The sequence below is a fragment of the Protopterus annectens genome, chromosome 2.part0, assembly GCF_019279795.1.
Source record: "Protopterus annectens isolate FY-2018-M chromosome 2.part0, PAN1.0, whole genome shotgun sequence".
Lineage (NCBI taxonomy): Eukaryota > Metazoa > Chordata > Ceratodontiformes > Protopteridae > Protopterus > Protopterus annectens.
Window position 1 is genome coordinate 1,163,091,327 of NC_056728.1, and position 17,716 is coordinate 1,163,109,042.

The following is a 17,716-nucleotide window of genomic DNA, read 5'->3' on the forward strand; positions in this document are numbered from 1 at the left end:
AACACTCATGTAGGAGTTCTTGGAGTTTCAGTTTCTTGTAAAACAAACCCTTGTCACATCTAGATAATGTGGCTGTTTATCAGCTTGAAAAGGTGTCTTCCCTCCAAGCACTGTAGCTCTGGAATGCCTTTATTCCTTGCTTTCTTTTAGATCCAATGGCCTCATGTGCAAAAAACAACAAATTGTAAATCTTGCTGTCTTATAACATACTAAATCATAAAAGAAGTAGCGTAGTATTTACATTTGGTAAAGAAAGAATGTCAGCAGTTGTGGGGGTGGATGTTACTAGTGAATGGTGGACCAGATCCGCTTAAGCAAATTGGCTGTTGCCTTGCCTACTACTGATGTCACTTTCTGGACCAGTGTTTATTGTACTGATGTTAATGGTCAGTCACATGTTTTCCTCATGAAAAACGAAGAATTTTTTTTTTTTATATAAACATCATCAGGACCCTGTTGCACATAGCAGTTTATGGAAGAACAGCAGCATTATTCACTCTGTGACTTCAGCTGAGTAGGGGTAATAATTAAGTGTACAGTACTTGTGACGATGAAAGTTAAACCACTAAACTAACACTGCAAATGCCATGGTTTTCCATGCTTTCCCTATAAGACTACTACTCAGAAATGAGCATGAAACATTTTATAAAAATTAAGGATTATAAATCTTTAACCATTTAAAGGATGTTTGTTGAAAATTTACTGTACAGCTACTCTTCTGATACACAGACGTTTAATTCACTTAGTCCATATATACTGTTCTCTCTCTTCACCATCTCCTTAATTTAGTACCCTACCCAAGCACCTTAGTTTACTCTTTTTTTCATCCTTTCTGTCACTGTTTCCATAGTTACTACCCTACTACCTATTTTTCTGAGTCTATTTACTATCACTGCTGTAAACACAATATATAGTGCAGTCGGATATTTGGACTGGATATTGTAAATATAGAGGATTATGATCTGGTCATTGATCACAACCCAGTTCTTATGGGTTTCAGATATGGATGTCAAGAGGTTAATACTGGCATCCATGTAAAGATCCAATCAGAAATCCTTATATTCACAATTATAATTCGCTGCAGTACATGGAGTTCTACTTGCTCCCATGTACTACAAAAGCTGGAGAAAAAAAGTGAAGCAGTGTGTCTGCCACAAAAAATGTCAGGAAGCTGTTAAACACTGCTTCATTCAGACTTTTTAGAAAATGCGAAGTATGAAGTGTTTAACAGCTTCTTGGCACTAGAGCTTAACAGTGACAAAGGGGTGCTACACAAGCCTATCTTTTCCCCAATTTCAGAGAGTAAATGCAGTACTTCATGTACTGATCAGATCTCAGATCATAACATACTCATTAAGTGTTTGAGACATGGATGCAAGAATTCACCTCAAAAGTGAAACTCGAGAAGTGAATGCTGGCATCTATGCTGTAGAAGTGCTTTACCAGCTTTGCAAGCCATTAAAGCACCTAGCTCTGTCAGACAGATAGCAGCATACGTGTCAACCTCTTTGTTTAGGAATTCTGGTCAAATCCAAACGTAATGAGATGGCAAGGGATCAAAATCAGGGACAGTTGTTTAAAATATTTCTTTAATTTGCTCAAGTTAGTAGAACAAATGTTGGAACAACATGCATTTTTTGAAAAATAAGAAGCATGAAAACCATAGCTCTCAACCTCTTTGTGCAAAAACCTGGACAAAGCCTAAAATAATGTCACACCTGTTTATGCCTCTCAATCTCTTTGCTCAGGAATTCTGGATGAAGCTAAAACAATGGGGGACAAATGCCCAAAACAGAAGAATACAAATGGAATATTATTGCAATTTACAGCAGGTTTTGCATCAACATGCACTTTCTGAACAATAGGAAGTATGAAACGGTAATGTCAGGCATTACTGACTGACTGTAACTGTTAGTGAGTTACTGCAATATCAAAACTGTTATGAAGGACAAGGCAAAATGTATGAGGCAATATCAGGGATTTCTGCAGAACCAGGGATAGTTAACAACTATGCACATTTTTTCTTAAGAAAATTGAGAGTTATGGAAAGCTCTCTATCAGAATCTATCTTCATTCAAAGTGGGCAGGGTCCAGGAAAATTACAGAAAATCTAGGGCTATCAGTAATGTTGGATACCTCAATATTTCTGAGGGTGCGATGTTACCTTTTCATAGGTAAGTACTAGGCTAGCTGTCCCTGTGGGCAATTTTAAGACTTGCCAAATTCCCTAAAAGGTGAGAATCAATTCCTGCACCTTGTGTCTATGAGGGTAACACCTTAACCTTTATGCCACCCTGTACCTATTTTCTTTGGACAAGGTCATGCCACTTAGGAATAATAACTCTATCAATCACAGCCCATAGTAGTTATGCAGTCTTTATCAACCACTTATGAATAATAACTCTGATCAATCACAACCCGCAGTTGCTATGCAAAATCTTTATGAGTCTGTATATACCCTTGTCATCACAGATCAGTGCTTTACCCAAGACTGGTTATCAGATTCAGCCATGAGAATAGCTATACATATGTACTACATATGATAAAATAAAAGATAAAGTACAGTTGTGTAAGCTGAATTTACTGTGAAGTAGATGTTTGAAACATCACTGCTGCAGTAGCCTTAGCTATATGGGTTATATCCTGTCAAGGATATAACAGCCAGAAGGATATAACAGCCGGCAGCTTCAGGGCACCTTCCATGCATCCAAACTATCAAGCAGCTCGAGTTCTTCAGAACTTTCCTGTCAGCAGAGAGAGGGAGGCTGACCCTGAAAGGACAATGCTAGGAACAACAAAAAATTAATGTCCACACCATGGTATTAAAAAAAAACAAGGGGGTAAATGGAGGGAGGGAGTGGATACTGCAGTGATGATCATTCAAACATCTATTCTTATGGTAAATTCAACTTACACAACTGTACTATCTCCATCATATGAATTACTGCTGCAGTAGTCTTAGCTATATGTGTAGCTTAACCTAGCTTACTACATTTAGGAGGTGGAAGAAGAAGAGTCCAGCAGCCCCTGGAGAATGGTCCTACAAAGCTTGATCTGGACCTAGAGAAGAAATGAAGTATATAGTGCTTTCTAAAAGTATGTACAGAGGACCAAGCAGCAGCTGCTAGAATACTTCTAGAATCCAACCCTTTCCAAAAAAACACAGATTAAACCAAGGCCCTGGTAGAGAGGACCTTGACCCTGCCTGAAATAGATCTGTTATGTAGAGTATAACAAAAGGTCTTAGACAGCCACTTGGAAATAGTCAGTTTTCACACATGTTGTCCCTTCTTATCTTCACAAGAAATAAATAATTCATCTGGAGATCTGAATGATTTAGTTCTGTCAAGATATATCTGAGCTGTCTGTGGACATCCAAGATATGGAGTATCCTCTCTTTCTCATTTTAGGTTTCAGGCTTGTTGGCTGTTGGTGAAGCACCCACCAAGAGGAGAAAACGTTGAGAGAAGAAGGGAGCCACTTTTGAGATTTTAAGTATTTTTTCTCTGTTTATTTGCTAAGTTTTTCTGCATAGTTGACTAGTTTGAGAATTTACTGGCTTGTTAAACTTGATTTCTGCATTAGTAGCTGTATTTAGAGCACAACCAAAAGCTGTTTACTGAATTACCTGTTTGCACTTAATTTTAAAATCGTTTTTTCTCAAAACTTGCATATTTTCTGTCTTTGACCTAGCACTCTTGTGTGGGGTCATTTACTGCACTGTTATAACTTGATTTTACTTGTGAACCTCTGCTATCTCTGAAAAAAAAAACAAAAAAAAATCTTGCTTTTTTCCCACTTTTCTGAGATTTAAAAAAGTTCAGTTACAGGCTTGCTGTTCCTGAACTGTTTGTAAGTTTCTGTGAGGCCATTTTTGCTTGGGCTAAAGGAAAGTCTCTCTGTTGATCAGTGGCAGTGAAAAACATTGAGCAGCTCCCCTGCCCCCCGTGGGAGTGGTTACTGACTTTAAACTGTAGTTTTATTGGCCATATTGGGTCAATTCCTGGCTCTTTCCAGCCCCTGCTATCAAGCACGCTTTAGCACGATTTAGCACGGAGTTGCCACTAGAGCAGCATCGGGCAGCGCCTTAACAAGGTTAAACTTTTTCTGGCTCCATAAAGTCTGTTCTTCATTTTTTCCCTTAGAACTGCTCTACTAGTAATCTAAACAGTATATCCCTTAACTAAAAAGCTTTTTTTTTTTTCTCCAAAAAAAAAAAAAAGCTCAGCACTTGTCTTAAAAGCATCTTCTTTTCAGGCTTAGCACTTCTGTATTATACAAAGTCCCTCACTAGCGAAACCCCCCCCAGGAGTACCCACTTCCTTACTAAGTCCTCTCTCATTCAGTTACACCCCAAACTTCTTAATTTCTCTAGCATGTCGAAGGGCCAGATGCTGGCATCCTCTCCTGTCCAGTTGGTGAATCTGGGAATATTGAGGCAATGTTACAATTGCCTCATGTACACAGGCAACCCTCTCCTCCTCCCACATAACACAAATACTTGCGAGAGATGCAGCTATTTATCCAAACTGGAGGCTGAGCTCTCTCAACTCAGGACTGGCAAGACCAGACAGGAGGAGAAGGCAACTACACACACCACAAAACCAGTCTCACATAAAGCTATCACAACAATGAATCAAACACATAAACACACAAAGACATACTCGGAGGCTCTGAGCAAAAATTTTACCTAAACAGCATAGGCCTCCAAAGCAGACACCCAAGCAACCGCCACCTCATGACACACCACAGGCAACACATAAAACACAAAATCAGTGTGCAAAGCAGTCACAGCCCTTAAGGCCAAATACAACACCAAACATATTTGTCATAGGTGACTCCATAGTCAGACACACTGACGTCCCACTCACCAGGCTGAACAAGGAGAGGGTCACAGTAAGCTGCCTATCGGGCACTAGAATCCACCACATAACACAAGCACTCGGGTCACTCCACAGCAAGTACAAATATGACACAGTCATTGTCCATGCTGGTGTGAACGACCTGAGACGTACCTCCCTGGACTACATGAAAAGAGACATAGAGGAGCTCTCTGATTATGTAGCCCAGACAGGTATGACCCTGACCCTGAGCAGCATCCTTCCTTCACCAAGAATGATGCCACAACATAGAGATAAGATGATCAGCTTTAACAATTGGCTTAATTTCTGGTGTCATTCAAAGGGGATCCAGTGTCTGTCTGTCTGAGATGACATGCTTGACAAGCCACGCTGCTTCGCAAGGGACGGCTTGCACCTGTCACCCCTGGGATTCCGGATATTGGCTAAGGCTCTTGCCACCCCCATAGTGCCTTTTTTAGGCAAGGCTCAAATTCTAAACCTACCACCCTAGAAAACAAAAATGGGAAGAAACTAAGGGTAATGCTGCTCAATGCCAGAAGTCTAAATCTCAAAATGCACGCACTCGAGGCCCTTCTCAGTATGGAGAACCTCGATGTCTGTGCTGTGACTGAAACCTGGTTTAAGGCTCCTGAGAGCACCCTGGCACTATCAGGTTTTACCTCATATCATGCGTTCCAGCCCCAAAACCCGGACCACACCACAAAAGGAGGGGGTGTATCCATATTCATCAAGGATACCCACACCTCCAGGTTGGTGGCAACGCACAAAGCATCGGAAACCATCCAGGTGCAATTAACCATAGGCAAAACTGCTCTACAATTTGTAGCATGCTACAGGCCACCCTCTCAAACTCAGGAACCCCACACAGCCTTCCTGAAGACACTGGAGGGTATAAAAGTATCTCCAAACACCATTATATTGGGTGACTTCAACTTCCCGAATATAGACTGGGAACTTTACTCAAGCCCAAACTTTCTAGCCCAAAGGTTCCTGGAGTTCATAAATTCAAATGCCATGGAACAACTAGTCACTGTTCCCACAAGAGGAGAAAATATACTAGATCTCATCATCACAAACATGGGGACAAAATGCTCCACACCAGAAGTATATCCCTCATTGGTGAGATCAGATCATAAACTAATCTCACTGGATATCCACATCCCGCCCCCACCCCAAACAAAAAAGACCACAGTAAAGAACTTCTCTAAAGCCAACTTCACACTACTTGAGACTGGTGTGGTATCCTTCAAGGCCCCCGAGCCAGTGGAAACCACAACCCAAGCTGCGGAAGCCCTTACAAATGCCTCCTACGAACACCTCCAGGACTGCATGGATCAGGAAATCCCTAATAAAACTAAGACTCTTTCCACCAAGGGCAAATGTCCAGTCTGGTGGACCCCAGCCATAAACAAACTTTACAATAAGAGGAGAAAGCTGTTACATGATAGAGCAAAATCCATAAAAGAGAAGACACCTTTGATCATTATTAGTAAAAAAATACGAGCACTCATAAAATCATCCAAGGCCAACTCTGAGAGAAAAATTGCCATAGATTCAAAAGACAATCATAAGGCCTTCTTCAGCTATGTTAGAAACCTGGGTGGAAACTTCCAGATATGCTCAGAATTAGTCCAAAATGATACAAAAATCACTGAACCCACAGACATTGCCAACATACTGGCAGACAGGTTCAGTGCAAACTTCACCCCGCCCCCAAAAGGAGAGATAACTATCCCAGCGGAGTGCAGCCTCCCAGACATCTCCAATGCGCAGGTGAAAGCTGCTCTCTCTAAAGCTAAAAACACAGCATCAATGGGACCAGATGGTGTCCCCGGCTGTGTGCTACATGAACTCAATGAGGAACTAAACCCGCACATAAGGCAGCTGTTTAATCTTAGCCTTACCACATGATACGTGCCCAAGGAGTGGCGTACGGCAACTGTGGTCCCACTCCACAAAGGCGGTGCCTCTACGGACCCTGGTAATTACCACCCCATAAGCTTAACAAGCCTGGTCTGCAAAGCTATGGAGTGGATCATAATGGAACTCATAAACAAAGACATAGGGGACTTGCAGACATTGGACCCGACCCAGTTTGGCTTTGTCAAGGGCAGATCATGCCTTTTGAACTTGGTCGACTTCTTCGAAACAGTCACCAAGGCCATTGATGAGGGAAAGGCAGTCCATACAGCCTACCTTGACCTTGCAAAAGCTTTCGACATAATACCCCACTCGGGTATTATAGAGAAACTTACCAGCTTAAATGTAAACCCATATGTCACAAGATGGGTTGCAAACTGGCTAAAGAACAGAACCCACAGGGTTAGAGTAGCTGGCGCCATGTCAGACTCCAAGCCGGTCACAAGTGGTGTCCCACAGGGCTCAGTCCTTGGCCCCCTGTTGTTCGGCATCTACTTCTCAGAAGTACAGGCAAACATTGGAGGACTATGGCTGACAAAGTTTGCAGATGACTGCAAACTGGGAGCCATAGTGGAAAGTACATCGGACACAGATATCCTTCAGAGGGATCTCACAGAAACTGATAGCTGGTGCCAGAGCCATGGCCTGAAGTTAAATGCCAAAAAATGTATAGTCATACCCTTCGGGAAAAACAAGGTAACCCCAAGCTACCATATAGGTGGCAATCCACTAAGCACAGAAGAGGTTATCAGGGACCTGGGGACCCAGGTTGACAGTGGCCTTTCTTTTGACACTCACATTGCTAAAGTGGTTCGAAAAACCTTCTACATTGCCCACCTGATCATGAAGGGATTCACATCCAGATCAAGTGAGGTCATTGTTCCCCTGTACTCTTCACTTATCAGACCAATGATCGAGTACAATGCCCCATTCGGGATGTATCTCACCCGACACCTGCAGCAATTGGAGAGACCTCAAAAGTTCCTCACCAAAAGGATAAAGGGACTCCAAAATCTGTCATATGCTGCCAGACTGAAGAAACTCCAGCTCTATTCAGTCGCATACCATCTGCTCAGAGGTGACCTGTGCCTGACATACAAGGCCATGTCCAACCCAGAATTAATGGACATGCTCCACCTCAAAAAATCCAAATCTACCAGATCCACTAGAGCAAGTGACTTAAACTTAGCACGGATATAAATAGGACATGCTGGAGGGATAGATTTGTCACCCAGAGACTCCCTATGTTGTTGAATAAAATCCCGATCCATGTGAGGCAGAGCACCTCGCTGGCTCTGTTCAAGAGAAATCTTTACCGGTGGATGGGAGATCGTAGGTTTACCCCAGGAATCATCTCTGTGTCACTGCTGGACAGAGGCACAACAAACTAATGGGCACAGTATTTTTTAACATAAGGGGTGGCGCAAGCCACAAAAACTCTGGGCTAGGCTTATAAATGCCTTAGGGCAGATAGCCTAGTATAAACCTATGAACCTATGAAAGAAAAAAGAGAGATGGATAGTTTGGCTTAAAGTAAACACAGCTATCACTTAAGACATAAAAGAAAGAAAGATTTGTTCTCAAAGAAACCATGGTCCTATAGAAAATGAGATACAGTTGACACACCATAAGAGTTTGCAACTCAGATACCCTTTTTTCAAAGGTCAAAGTAACCAATAAAATAGTTTTTCATGATAAGAACATGAAGTCATCTACATTAGCTAGTTCCTATGGGGCAAGTGTTAGCTTTTCTAACACAAAATTAAGATCTCAAGGAGGGGCCACTGGTTTTCTTAGTCTCTTTGCAAAACCCCTTTTAATAACATTTTGACAAGAGACTGCCTTGAAAGAGGATGATCCATGGGTAGACATAACAAAATGGCTAATAAATGAACCTTGATAAAGGAATAAGAAAGGCCGTAGGATAGTAACTCACACAAATATTGCAAAACCATGTCCACGGTGGTGCAGCGGTTAGCGTTGCCACCTCACAGCATGAGGTTATCTGGTTCGATTCTCGGCTGGGGTGCCTTCTGTGTGGAGTCTGCATGTCCTCCCTGTGGTTGCGTGGGTTTCCTTGGGGTGCTCCGGTTTCCTCCCACATCCCAAAGACATGCAGTAGGTGGATTGGACACTCTAAATTGGCCCTAGGTGTGAGAGAGTGTGTGTGTGTGTGTGTGTGTGTGTGTGTGTGTGTGTGTGTGTGTGTGTGTGTGTGTGTGTGTGTGTGTGTGTGTGTGTGTGGTTGGGCGCCAGGCTGCCAACTTAAGACCGTAAATCTCCACTGCCAATCATGAGCGGACAGATGAACCACCGTGGTGACCCCTAACTGGGAAAAGCCGAAAGAAGAGAACAACTAGGCCTGAATGGGTGCTTGTTATGTTGTTGGCGCTAACTAGAAAACTTTTTCCATTTGCTAATATATGATTTTTTAGTAGCAGGCTTTCTTCCCTCTATTAGTACCTGGTGCACATCCTCAGTAAACAGGTGCCTAAAAGGAATTAAGACCTTAGCACCCAGGCAGTCAGTTGAAGAGAACTGATGTTGGGGTGTATCAAACAAGCCTGTTCCTTTGTGAATAGATCCAGTCTGTGAAGAAGCTTGTGGCAATTGCCCCTGTCCATTTCAAAAATAAGGGAGAACCATGGTTGCCTGCCAGAAGGGAGTCTCTGCAATGATCTTGGGGGATTCCTTCTGAATCTTCACAAGTACCTTGTATGTTAGTGGAAAGGGTAGAAAAGCATACAGGAACATTCTCGTCTCTAGAAAAGAAAAGGCATCTGTCTTCCAGGCCTTTTTGCACAGAGTCCTGGAACAGAATCTTGCCAGTTGATTGTTCAAAGAGGAGGCAAAGAGGTCTAATTGAATAGAGCTCCCCACAGATGGATAAACTCTTGGAAGACTCCCTGATCTAGTTTCCATTTGTGAGGGTTTGCCCTGGTCCTGCTCAGCTTGCCTGCCATATAATTTTGCCCTGATGGAATGTATTATGCTTGTAGAGTGAGATTCTGCTGTGAAGTTATATCCTAAGCTAACATGGCTAGTCTTCAAAGGTGGTATGACCTGGTCCCCTCTTACTTATTGATGTACCACATTATTGTGGTATTGTCTGTAACCATTTGAAGAGGTCCGGAGGACTAATGATTGTTCAGAGAGTTGAATGTCTTGATCAGGGCAAACATCTTCCTGAAATTTATGTGTATGAATCTGTCCTTGGTTTCACACACCCCTGTACTTTTATCCCTCCTGAACCTGCTCCCCAAGAATGTCTGAAGCAATTGTGCTGACTGAACATTTTGGAGCAGGGAGAGAGAAGGGGTGACCTGGATACAAGGATATTTGTTATTTCTCTTTTCTGACATACTCCAGCACTGGAATTTGAAAAGATAAAGGGGGTTGATGCCTGGACCAAAAAGACTTCAGATACTTCTGTATCTTTCTCATGTGGAGTCTTACCAGAGGTATCATGAGACCCAAAATCCTGAGGTATTCCCTCTCCGTGACTGAAGTCTGAGTGGAAAACTTTAAAAGAGGTCTAAATAAAGATCTGTTTTTTTCATGTGGAAGGAAAGCTCTCTGAACTGAGGTGTCTAGTTGACATGCCAGGAACACAGTCCTCTGAAAGGGAGTCAATAAAGACTTTTGAATGTTCTCTTGGAATCCCAATGTGTGTAAGAGATCACTCATACAAGAGAGAGATTCCTGGCATTTTGAAAAAGACTCTGCAAAGATAAACAAGTCATCTAAATATGGAGAAAAGTGGATACCCTGTAGTTTGCAATGAGCCATAACTGGAGCTAGACACTTGTGGACACTCTTGGTACAGTGGGTAATCCAAAGTGTAAGGTAGAGAACTGATAATGTGATCCAGACACACAAAACCTTAAGAAACATCTGTAGTCTGGATGAATAGGAATGTGTTTTAAGTCTAGTTTTACCAGGAAACTTGAAAGAGGAAGAAGAGGTTACAGGTTGTGAAGTGACATCATTTTGTATTTGGGCACTATGACAAACAGGTTTAGGAAAGAAAGATCCAGAACTGGTCTCCAAGCATTTTCTTTCTTTGGCACAAGGACATCCTTAAATAAAAACCTTCCCAACCTGGGAAGGAGGAACTGATTCTATCATTGCTTGGGACAAGATATGATGAAGAACAGGTTAGAACAAAGAATCTGATCTGAAGGACAAGGAAAGAACCTCTGGAAAGAAGGACTTTCCTCATACTGCCAAATTTAATAAACGTGATGAATGATTTTCAGAATACATTTGTCTGAAGCAATATGTTACCTCACAGAAAAATTGAGTCAGACTGTCTGGAAGAAAATTGGGCCAAAGTGAGAGGAGGTTACAAGGTATCCTGAATAGTCATTCAGACTTGTTAGACTGTCCTTGGTTTTTGGAGGTTTGAGACTTCATCTTGCAATCTCGTTACCATTTCTTAAACATCTGTTTACTTGAATTTTGTAGAGATTGTTTAATCTGCTTTTGCCAAAACTGGATGAGAAGATAAAAATCCCTTTGATAATTTGGAAAAGGAGGGCTAAACAATCTTAGAGATTCTCTGGCTCAGTGTGCCCTTTTCATTACACTTTTTAATTACCTCAGGAGAATTTAAAATCTCATTTTTAATGTCTGGGAAGTTCTGAGACTGCAGCCAATCAAACCTCCTTAAAACAGTACCAGTGGCCATAGCCCTGTAAGAAGTATCAACAGAGTCATAAACACACTGCAAATAATGAGTAGTGACTATGCAATAGAAGAAACCAAGTTACTTAAAACAGATCTGTCCTCACAACATGAAACTGCAGATAAAACATTTCTCATAATTTCAATAATTGTCAGAACAGACATTAACAGATGAGCCTGATAATTCACCTTTTCTCTTACCTATCAGTGATTTTCTCATTGTTATCAGGAAGAGTAGGATTGGAATTAACTAACTGCTTAGCAGCAGTAGGATCAGCTACAGTTATAACTCCTGGGTCAGGTTTGAGAAATGTATACACAATTTAAAAGACTGAGGAATGCTATACATCCTATCTGCCTTTTGAGGGGCAGCTGTCTATCAGGAAAATGGAAGGTAGTAACACATGCATACTTTAAAGCAGATAGAACAGGATGGATGGGCATAAGTTCTGGAAAATATGAGATTATTTTCTGAGGGACTGAGAAATCACACTGTACTCCCACTGAAAACACTGGCACATTCTAGCAACAGTGTCAGAGAAAGAGAAACTCTCACAGGGAGAATTAGAATCTGAGTTCTCCTGTGAGTCTGAATCAAGAATCTGAGGTAAACAAATGTATACATCCCTGAATCTTCCTGTTCAGATTGAGAATCTTGAATTTCTTCAGGAAAAGAGGAATCCGTCCTTATTCTCCTGCAAGCTACTTCATAAAAAGGATCAACAATCTGAATTAAATCCTTATCCAGACTCAGTAAGCCACTTCTATCCAAAGAAATTCAAGGAGGAATAAGTAAATGCTTGGTTTTCTGTTTCTTTTGACAGGAAAAATGGGGCCAGCCATGCTACTAATAGCAACAACTGCTTCTTCTGGTTGGGCACAGCATTTTGACACAAGGAAACCTTCTCTATTCCCTCTCCCAGGGCAAACTGTGGCTCTCCCTTGCCCACCGAGGGGACCCCAACAACCACAGAAAATGTGGCTAACCACCAGTCCATACTGGCTGTAGGTGTTCCACCACTGGGATCCGGGATATAAGATGAGTAGTCTGAGGTATAACAAATGGCCACAGCATCATCACTTTACCTGTGGTTGAGGCAAATTGCTAGCCTGTTCTGGTGGCAAAAGCAGACCTCCCGATCGTTATGAATTACTCGGGTTTTACCAAGTTTTCGGGTCCAAATGAAGGGGTGCCACGATTCCTGAGTGGCACCCCTTCATTTCCGATTTTTCTTTTCTTTTTTTAAAATTTTCGCGCTGTCGGAGCTGACATCATCACATGCGCGATGACGTCAGCACCGTCAGGCTACCAGCCAGTTGGAATTGAGCTCAAGGAGCTCGCATCAGCATTTCCGGCTGGCGGTTAAGTTAATGGTGGGAATGCAACACGAGGAACAGAAGAGGCGGGGATACAGTCAGCGAGCCCTGAAGGGGCCGGGGATACAACGAGCCCTGAAATGGAGCTGGGATGAATGGCGGCTGGGGGATACAGCAAGCCCTGAAATGGAGCCGGGATGAATGGCGGCTGAGGGATACAGCGAGCCCTGAAACAGAGCCGGGCCCGGGATTAATGGCAGCAGCAGCAGCATGAGGATGGAACAGAAGAGGCAAAGCACTACTCAGGGTAAGAGAGAGAGTGTGTGTGTGTGTGAATGCTGTGCAGTGCAACACATGAAAGTTAAGCTGCTATGTTGTTGTGTTTTAAGTAGTCTAATGAAAAATAAATGCATATCTGCTTTTGCTGTTTATCGTTCCGTTCCTGCAGAAAAGTGCGGTTTGCAAATGTTTGAAGGCTGCTGCAAATAACTTTAAAATGTGTGTGGAGAGAGAGGTCTTCTTCAGAGCTTTATTGCTTGCTTTTGATTGCGTTTTCTGAGAACATGTTCAGGATATTCTTTATTATAATAGTGATGGTGGTCTTCAATATAAAATGTGGAAGTTGATACTGGTATATTCTAATGCGATCAGCAATTTGAGAATGCATTGTTATGAAAGCAAACTTGTCCAATTTGTTTACTGCAAAGGGAAATATATATTATTGACTTATTTACTGGGTAGGGGTCTGTGACTTCCTTCTTTACTTAAAATATGTTAGTGCCAGTCCAGAATCAACTGCTTCAGGAGGGAGTAAAGTTTTCTGTCAACTAAATTATTCTGGCATATTTGATTTTCTGATTGAAAGGTGCAGTTTTTTCCCTCTGTCAGTCATATTCCACATTATGGGTTACTTGTTTATTTATGGTGTATTATTTTTAGTTTTAACTAAGGTGCAATGAGTTGCTTTAAACCATTCGAGTGCACCCCGGAGTAAGGGCAATCAGCTTCATCACGGCTGGACAGGGATATGCTATGTTGCCCATCAGATCTGTTTACTTAACTTTAGGAAGTCTGGTTAAGTTTGTGTCCTTTTCAGGTACGACCTGGATTGTAATAGCAATAACACGGTAATAGTATACAGTTGACATACCTTCTAATATCTTAACTCAGAAGTTTCCTTGACTGTGGTGTTCGCTGTGCTGCAGTTACAACCAAAGTCCTAGCAGATCGTAAGGAGATATGATGAAAGGCAGATAAACTACTGGTTTATTTTCTTAGTGTTTTGTTTACATGTAGCATACTCAGTATGTGAGCACTTAATGTTCTGTAAATTGTAGGGATTTTAGACTTTCTGACATTATATTCATGATTAGGGTTTCTGAGTATTCATCACAACCTAACTAAAACTAATACTGATTTATTTCTTCATTTATACATTTGTTTACTGGGTAGGTGCTCTGGTTCAAAGACGCAGACCACAACAGCAAATATATTTTAATGTAAATTGCAATGTAACTACATGAAGAGCAGTAAAATAAATAATACAGAAATATGATTACAGCAAGAACTGTGTGTGTGTGGAAGTAGACATTTATCAATGGAAATGTTCTGAATAGGGCAGTTTTGTCATTATTGGTTCATGCATTTTGTTTCACTGCCTACTGGAAAAATGTTCAAACAATAAATTTAAAATGCGATTCTGTGTGTGGAAGTAGACTTTTATGATGGACGTGTTCTGAATAGGGCAGTTTTGTCATTATTGGTTCATGCATTTTGTTTCATTGCCTACTGGAAAGATGTTTAAATAATAAATTTAAAATGCACTTTACTTAAGTCTAAAGAGTGTGCTGTATTATACAAGAAATATAATTTAATAAAGTCAGGAAGGTGTATCAAAGGACGCATGTATGTTTCTTGTTTTGTGTGCAAGGAGCTTATGATTTGAAAACAGTCCAAAGGTAATCTTTATCCACCACTGGCCAGATGCATTTTCTTTGGATGTGGTGTGGGTTTCAATGCAGTTTCAATGAATTTGAGTTTCAAGGGCACATAAGTTTTAATGCAAAGTTTATTTTCATTGTGAGACAGTATTGCTTTGTTGAGCCGATATCTGTTAGTGTTTAACTTTGTGCATTGTGCTATAAAATGTAAAAATAAAATCCAAATAATCATTTTAGAAGTAAAGCAGTATGCACACATTAGTGTTTATGGTAAATGGGGTGAAATAGCCAGGTAATGGAACTCTGGTGCTATATTTTGGTTCTGTTCTTCAGTTTGCGTTTGAAAGTTGGTATCCCACAATTCCACTGGAGTGGGCGGGGTTATGTAATTATGTATGCAAATTTTACGTTAATCAGCATACAGATTTGTACCTATTTTTCATGGGCCTTGTCCAGATTTTTGATGTTTCCAGGTTGAGAGGTATGGGCAAAAGCTGATTGCTTAACTTTTTGTGGTTGAAAGAAAGACCAAAGGATTGATCATGAGACCGGTAGTCTGTTCATGGTCAAACCAAAAATGGTGACTCTTTCTTGGGGAAGACAAGCAGCAATTGCAGGTAAACAATACCAGTCCACAAACGTTACTTTTTTGATAGAAAAATACAGTAAAAAGCACTTATAAAACTATGCCAGCCCCACAATGAAAAATTAAACACTATTTTTTCCACAGAAAAAATGTTTTCAGTTACTTTATACTACTTTTAAACTGACAGAAAAAAATGAGTGCTCTGTTTTAAAGTATGTTACAGTCTCACAATGGTCCATTAAAACATAACACTCCTAGCTTTAAAATAACTCTCCTGAAGAGGAAAGTAATAAAACCTCAACAAGATTAAGAAAGTGGAAGTTGTTCCCCAAAGGGAACTTAACCTGCTCAGTAAAGGAAAGCACAAGCTGACTGACAATCCTTGAAAGCCTCAGAGGATCATACTATTTAGCAGCAGTAAAGCTCTGAAGGACTTCTCACCCAGACTTGTCTTTTAGTCAGCTCAGCTCTAGCTGCTTGACAGTTTAGGTGTGTGAAATGCACCCTAAAGCTTTGGAAGCTGGCCATTTGTTTTATCCTTGTCAGGATACGACCCATGTAGCTAAGGCTACTGCAGCAGTGATCAGTATGACGCACCTTCATCTTTATCTTATTCAAGTCAGAGGAGGACTGCAGCTTATCTCTGCATTGGTTGGGACAGTGGTGGCTTCACTCAAATTTGAGGTATTAAAAAAAACATGCTAAACAAGAGTCAAGCAAGTTGTTTTTGCTTTAATTCTGAAATTCACATAGACCGGAATGGGTGATGCAACAATGCAGTACAGTCTTAGGACATAATCAGGTAATTGTTGAATTGCTCCCTCAGATAGCATTCAGAAGTTGGTGGTATTAATAACTTTAAAAAAATGCTTATAGCCTTAGCAGCTATTATATTCACCACACCTGCTAACTTAAGTGAGTCAGCAGAGCTGAACATATCAAAATTATTTCAAATAATTACTAACTGGATCTGTACTTGTACTAAACCTCCTCCCTTTATTACCTGACTGACAGTTTCTCCTTGTATATACACATTTTTTTCAAATTTCTCTATCAATGACATCTCTACAGATAACTTAACTGCACTGATAATGTAATCTCCTGCATATTGTACCCTTTTCACTTTTACTTAACTTCTGTAATCTTAAGAATACATGTTAAGCATACTCAATATCTTAACTAATGGCTTATGTTTGCCTTTCCATTTATTTTTCATGTAAATCTTATATAGTTAAACTTTGTGTATAATTTTATATTTTTGTGTAAATGTTCACATTGTTAATTCTGTTAAATGTTCTATGTCCTCTTTTGGAGCTTTTCTCCCCAGGCCTCCACTGAAAATGGGCTCTTAATGGCCCAGTGGACTATCCTGGTAAACAAATGCCAATACATACATAAATGCATACATACATACATACATAAATAATTTAATTTGGATGGCTTTAGTAGCATACTGAATAGCCAACCATGGGCCCCCTGGAGCTCATGGCCCAGGTAGCCACCTCAATAGCCCCTATTACAGACTTTCACTGCTTTGACAGAGGATATGGACCACCACTACCTTTACCACAAGTAACAGTAGTGATGTACATCACAGATGTGTGTTACCACAAGTAACAGTACTGATGTACATCACAGATGTGTGTTACCACAAGTAACAGTACTGATGTACATCACAGATGTGTGTTACCACAAGTAACAGTACTGATGTACATCACAGATGTGTGTTACCACAAGTAACAGTACTGATGTACATCACAGATGTGTGTTACCACAAGTAACAGTACTGATGTACATCACAGATGTGTGTTACCACAAGTAACAGTACTGATGTACATCACAGATGTGTGTTACCACAAGTAACAGTACTGATGTACATCACAGATGTGTGTTACCACTTTTAACAAAAACAGAAATGTTCTGCAGAAAGCACAGTCAAAGACTCCTGTTATGATGAGGAAATGTTATGTCATTTATGACAACAACAAAAAGAACAACTCCTAGACCTTTCTTGTAGTATCTTAAAATCAGAAAATGAAGGCAACTTTTTGCAGTCTGGAAATGTTTTCTTTCATTGGAGAGACAGTCCTATAACACAGCAGATGAGACAAGGCCTCAGAGGAAGGTCTTCAAATGAGTACTGTGGTCATGTTTAGAAGATCACAGAATGAATCATGGTAATGAGCAAGTAGCTTCCGGATCAAAGCAGCAACAATCTCCAGCAGTCTAGAAAATTTAGGAAGTTAAGAAAATGGATAGTATCAGAAGTTGCTTTTGAGTCAGAAATGTCAGGAATCACTATTAGTTTTGACAAATAGGTAGCTTTTATTTCAAACAACATGGCAGCTCAGAAAGAATGATGTTAACATTTTAGCATCTCACACCCAACTGAATACAGAGTAGAA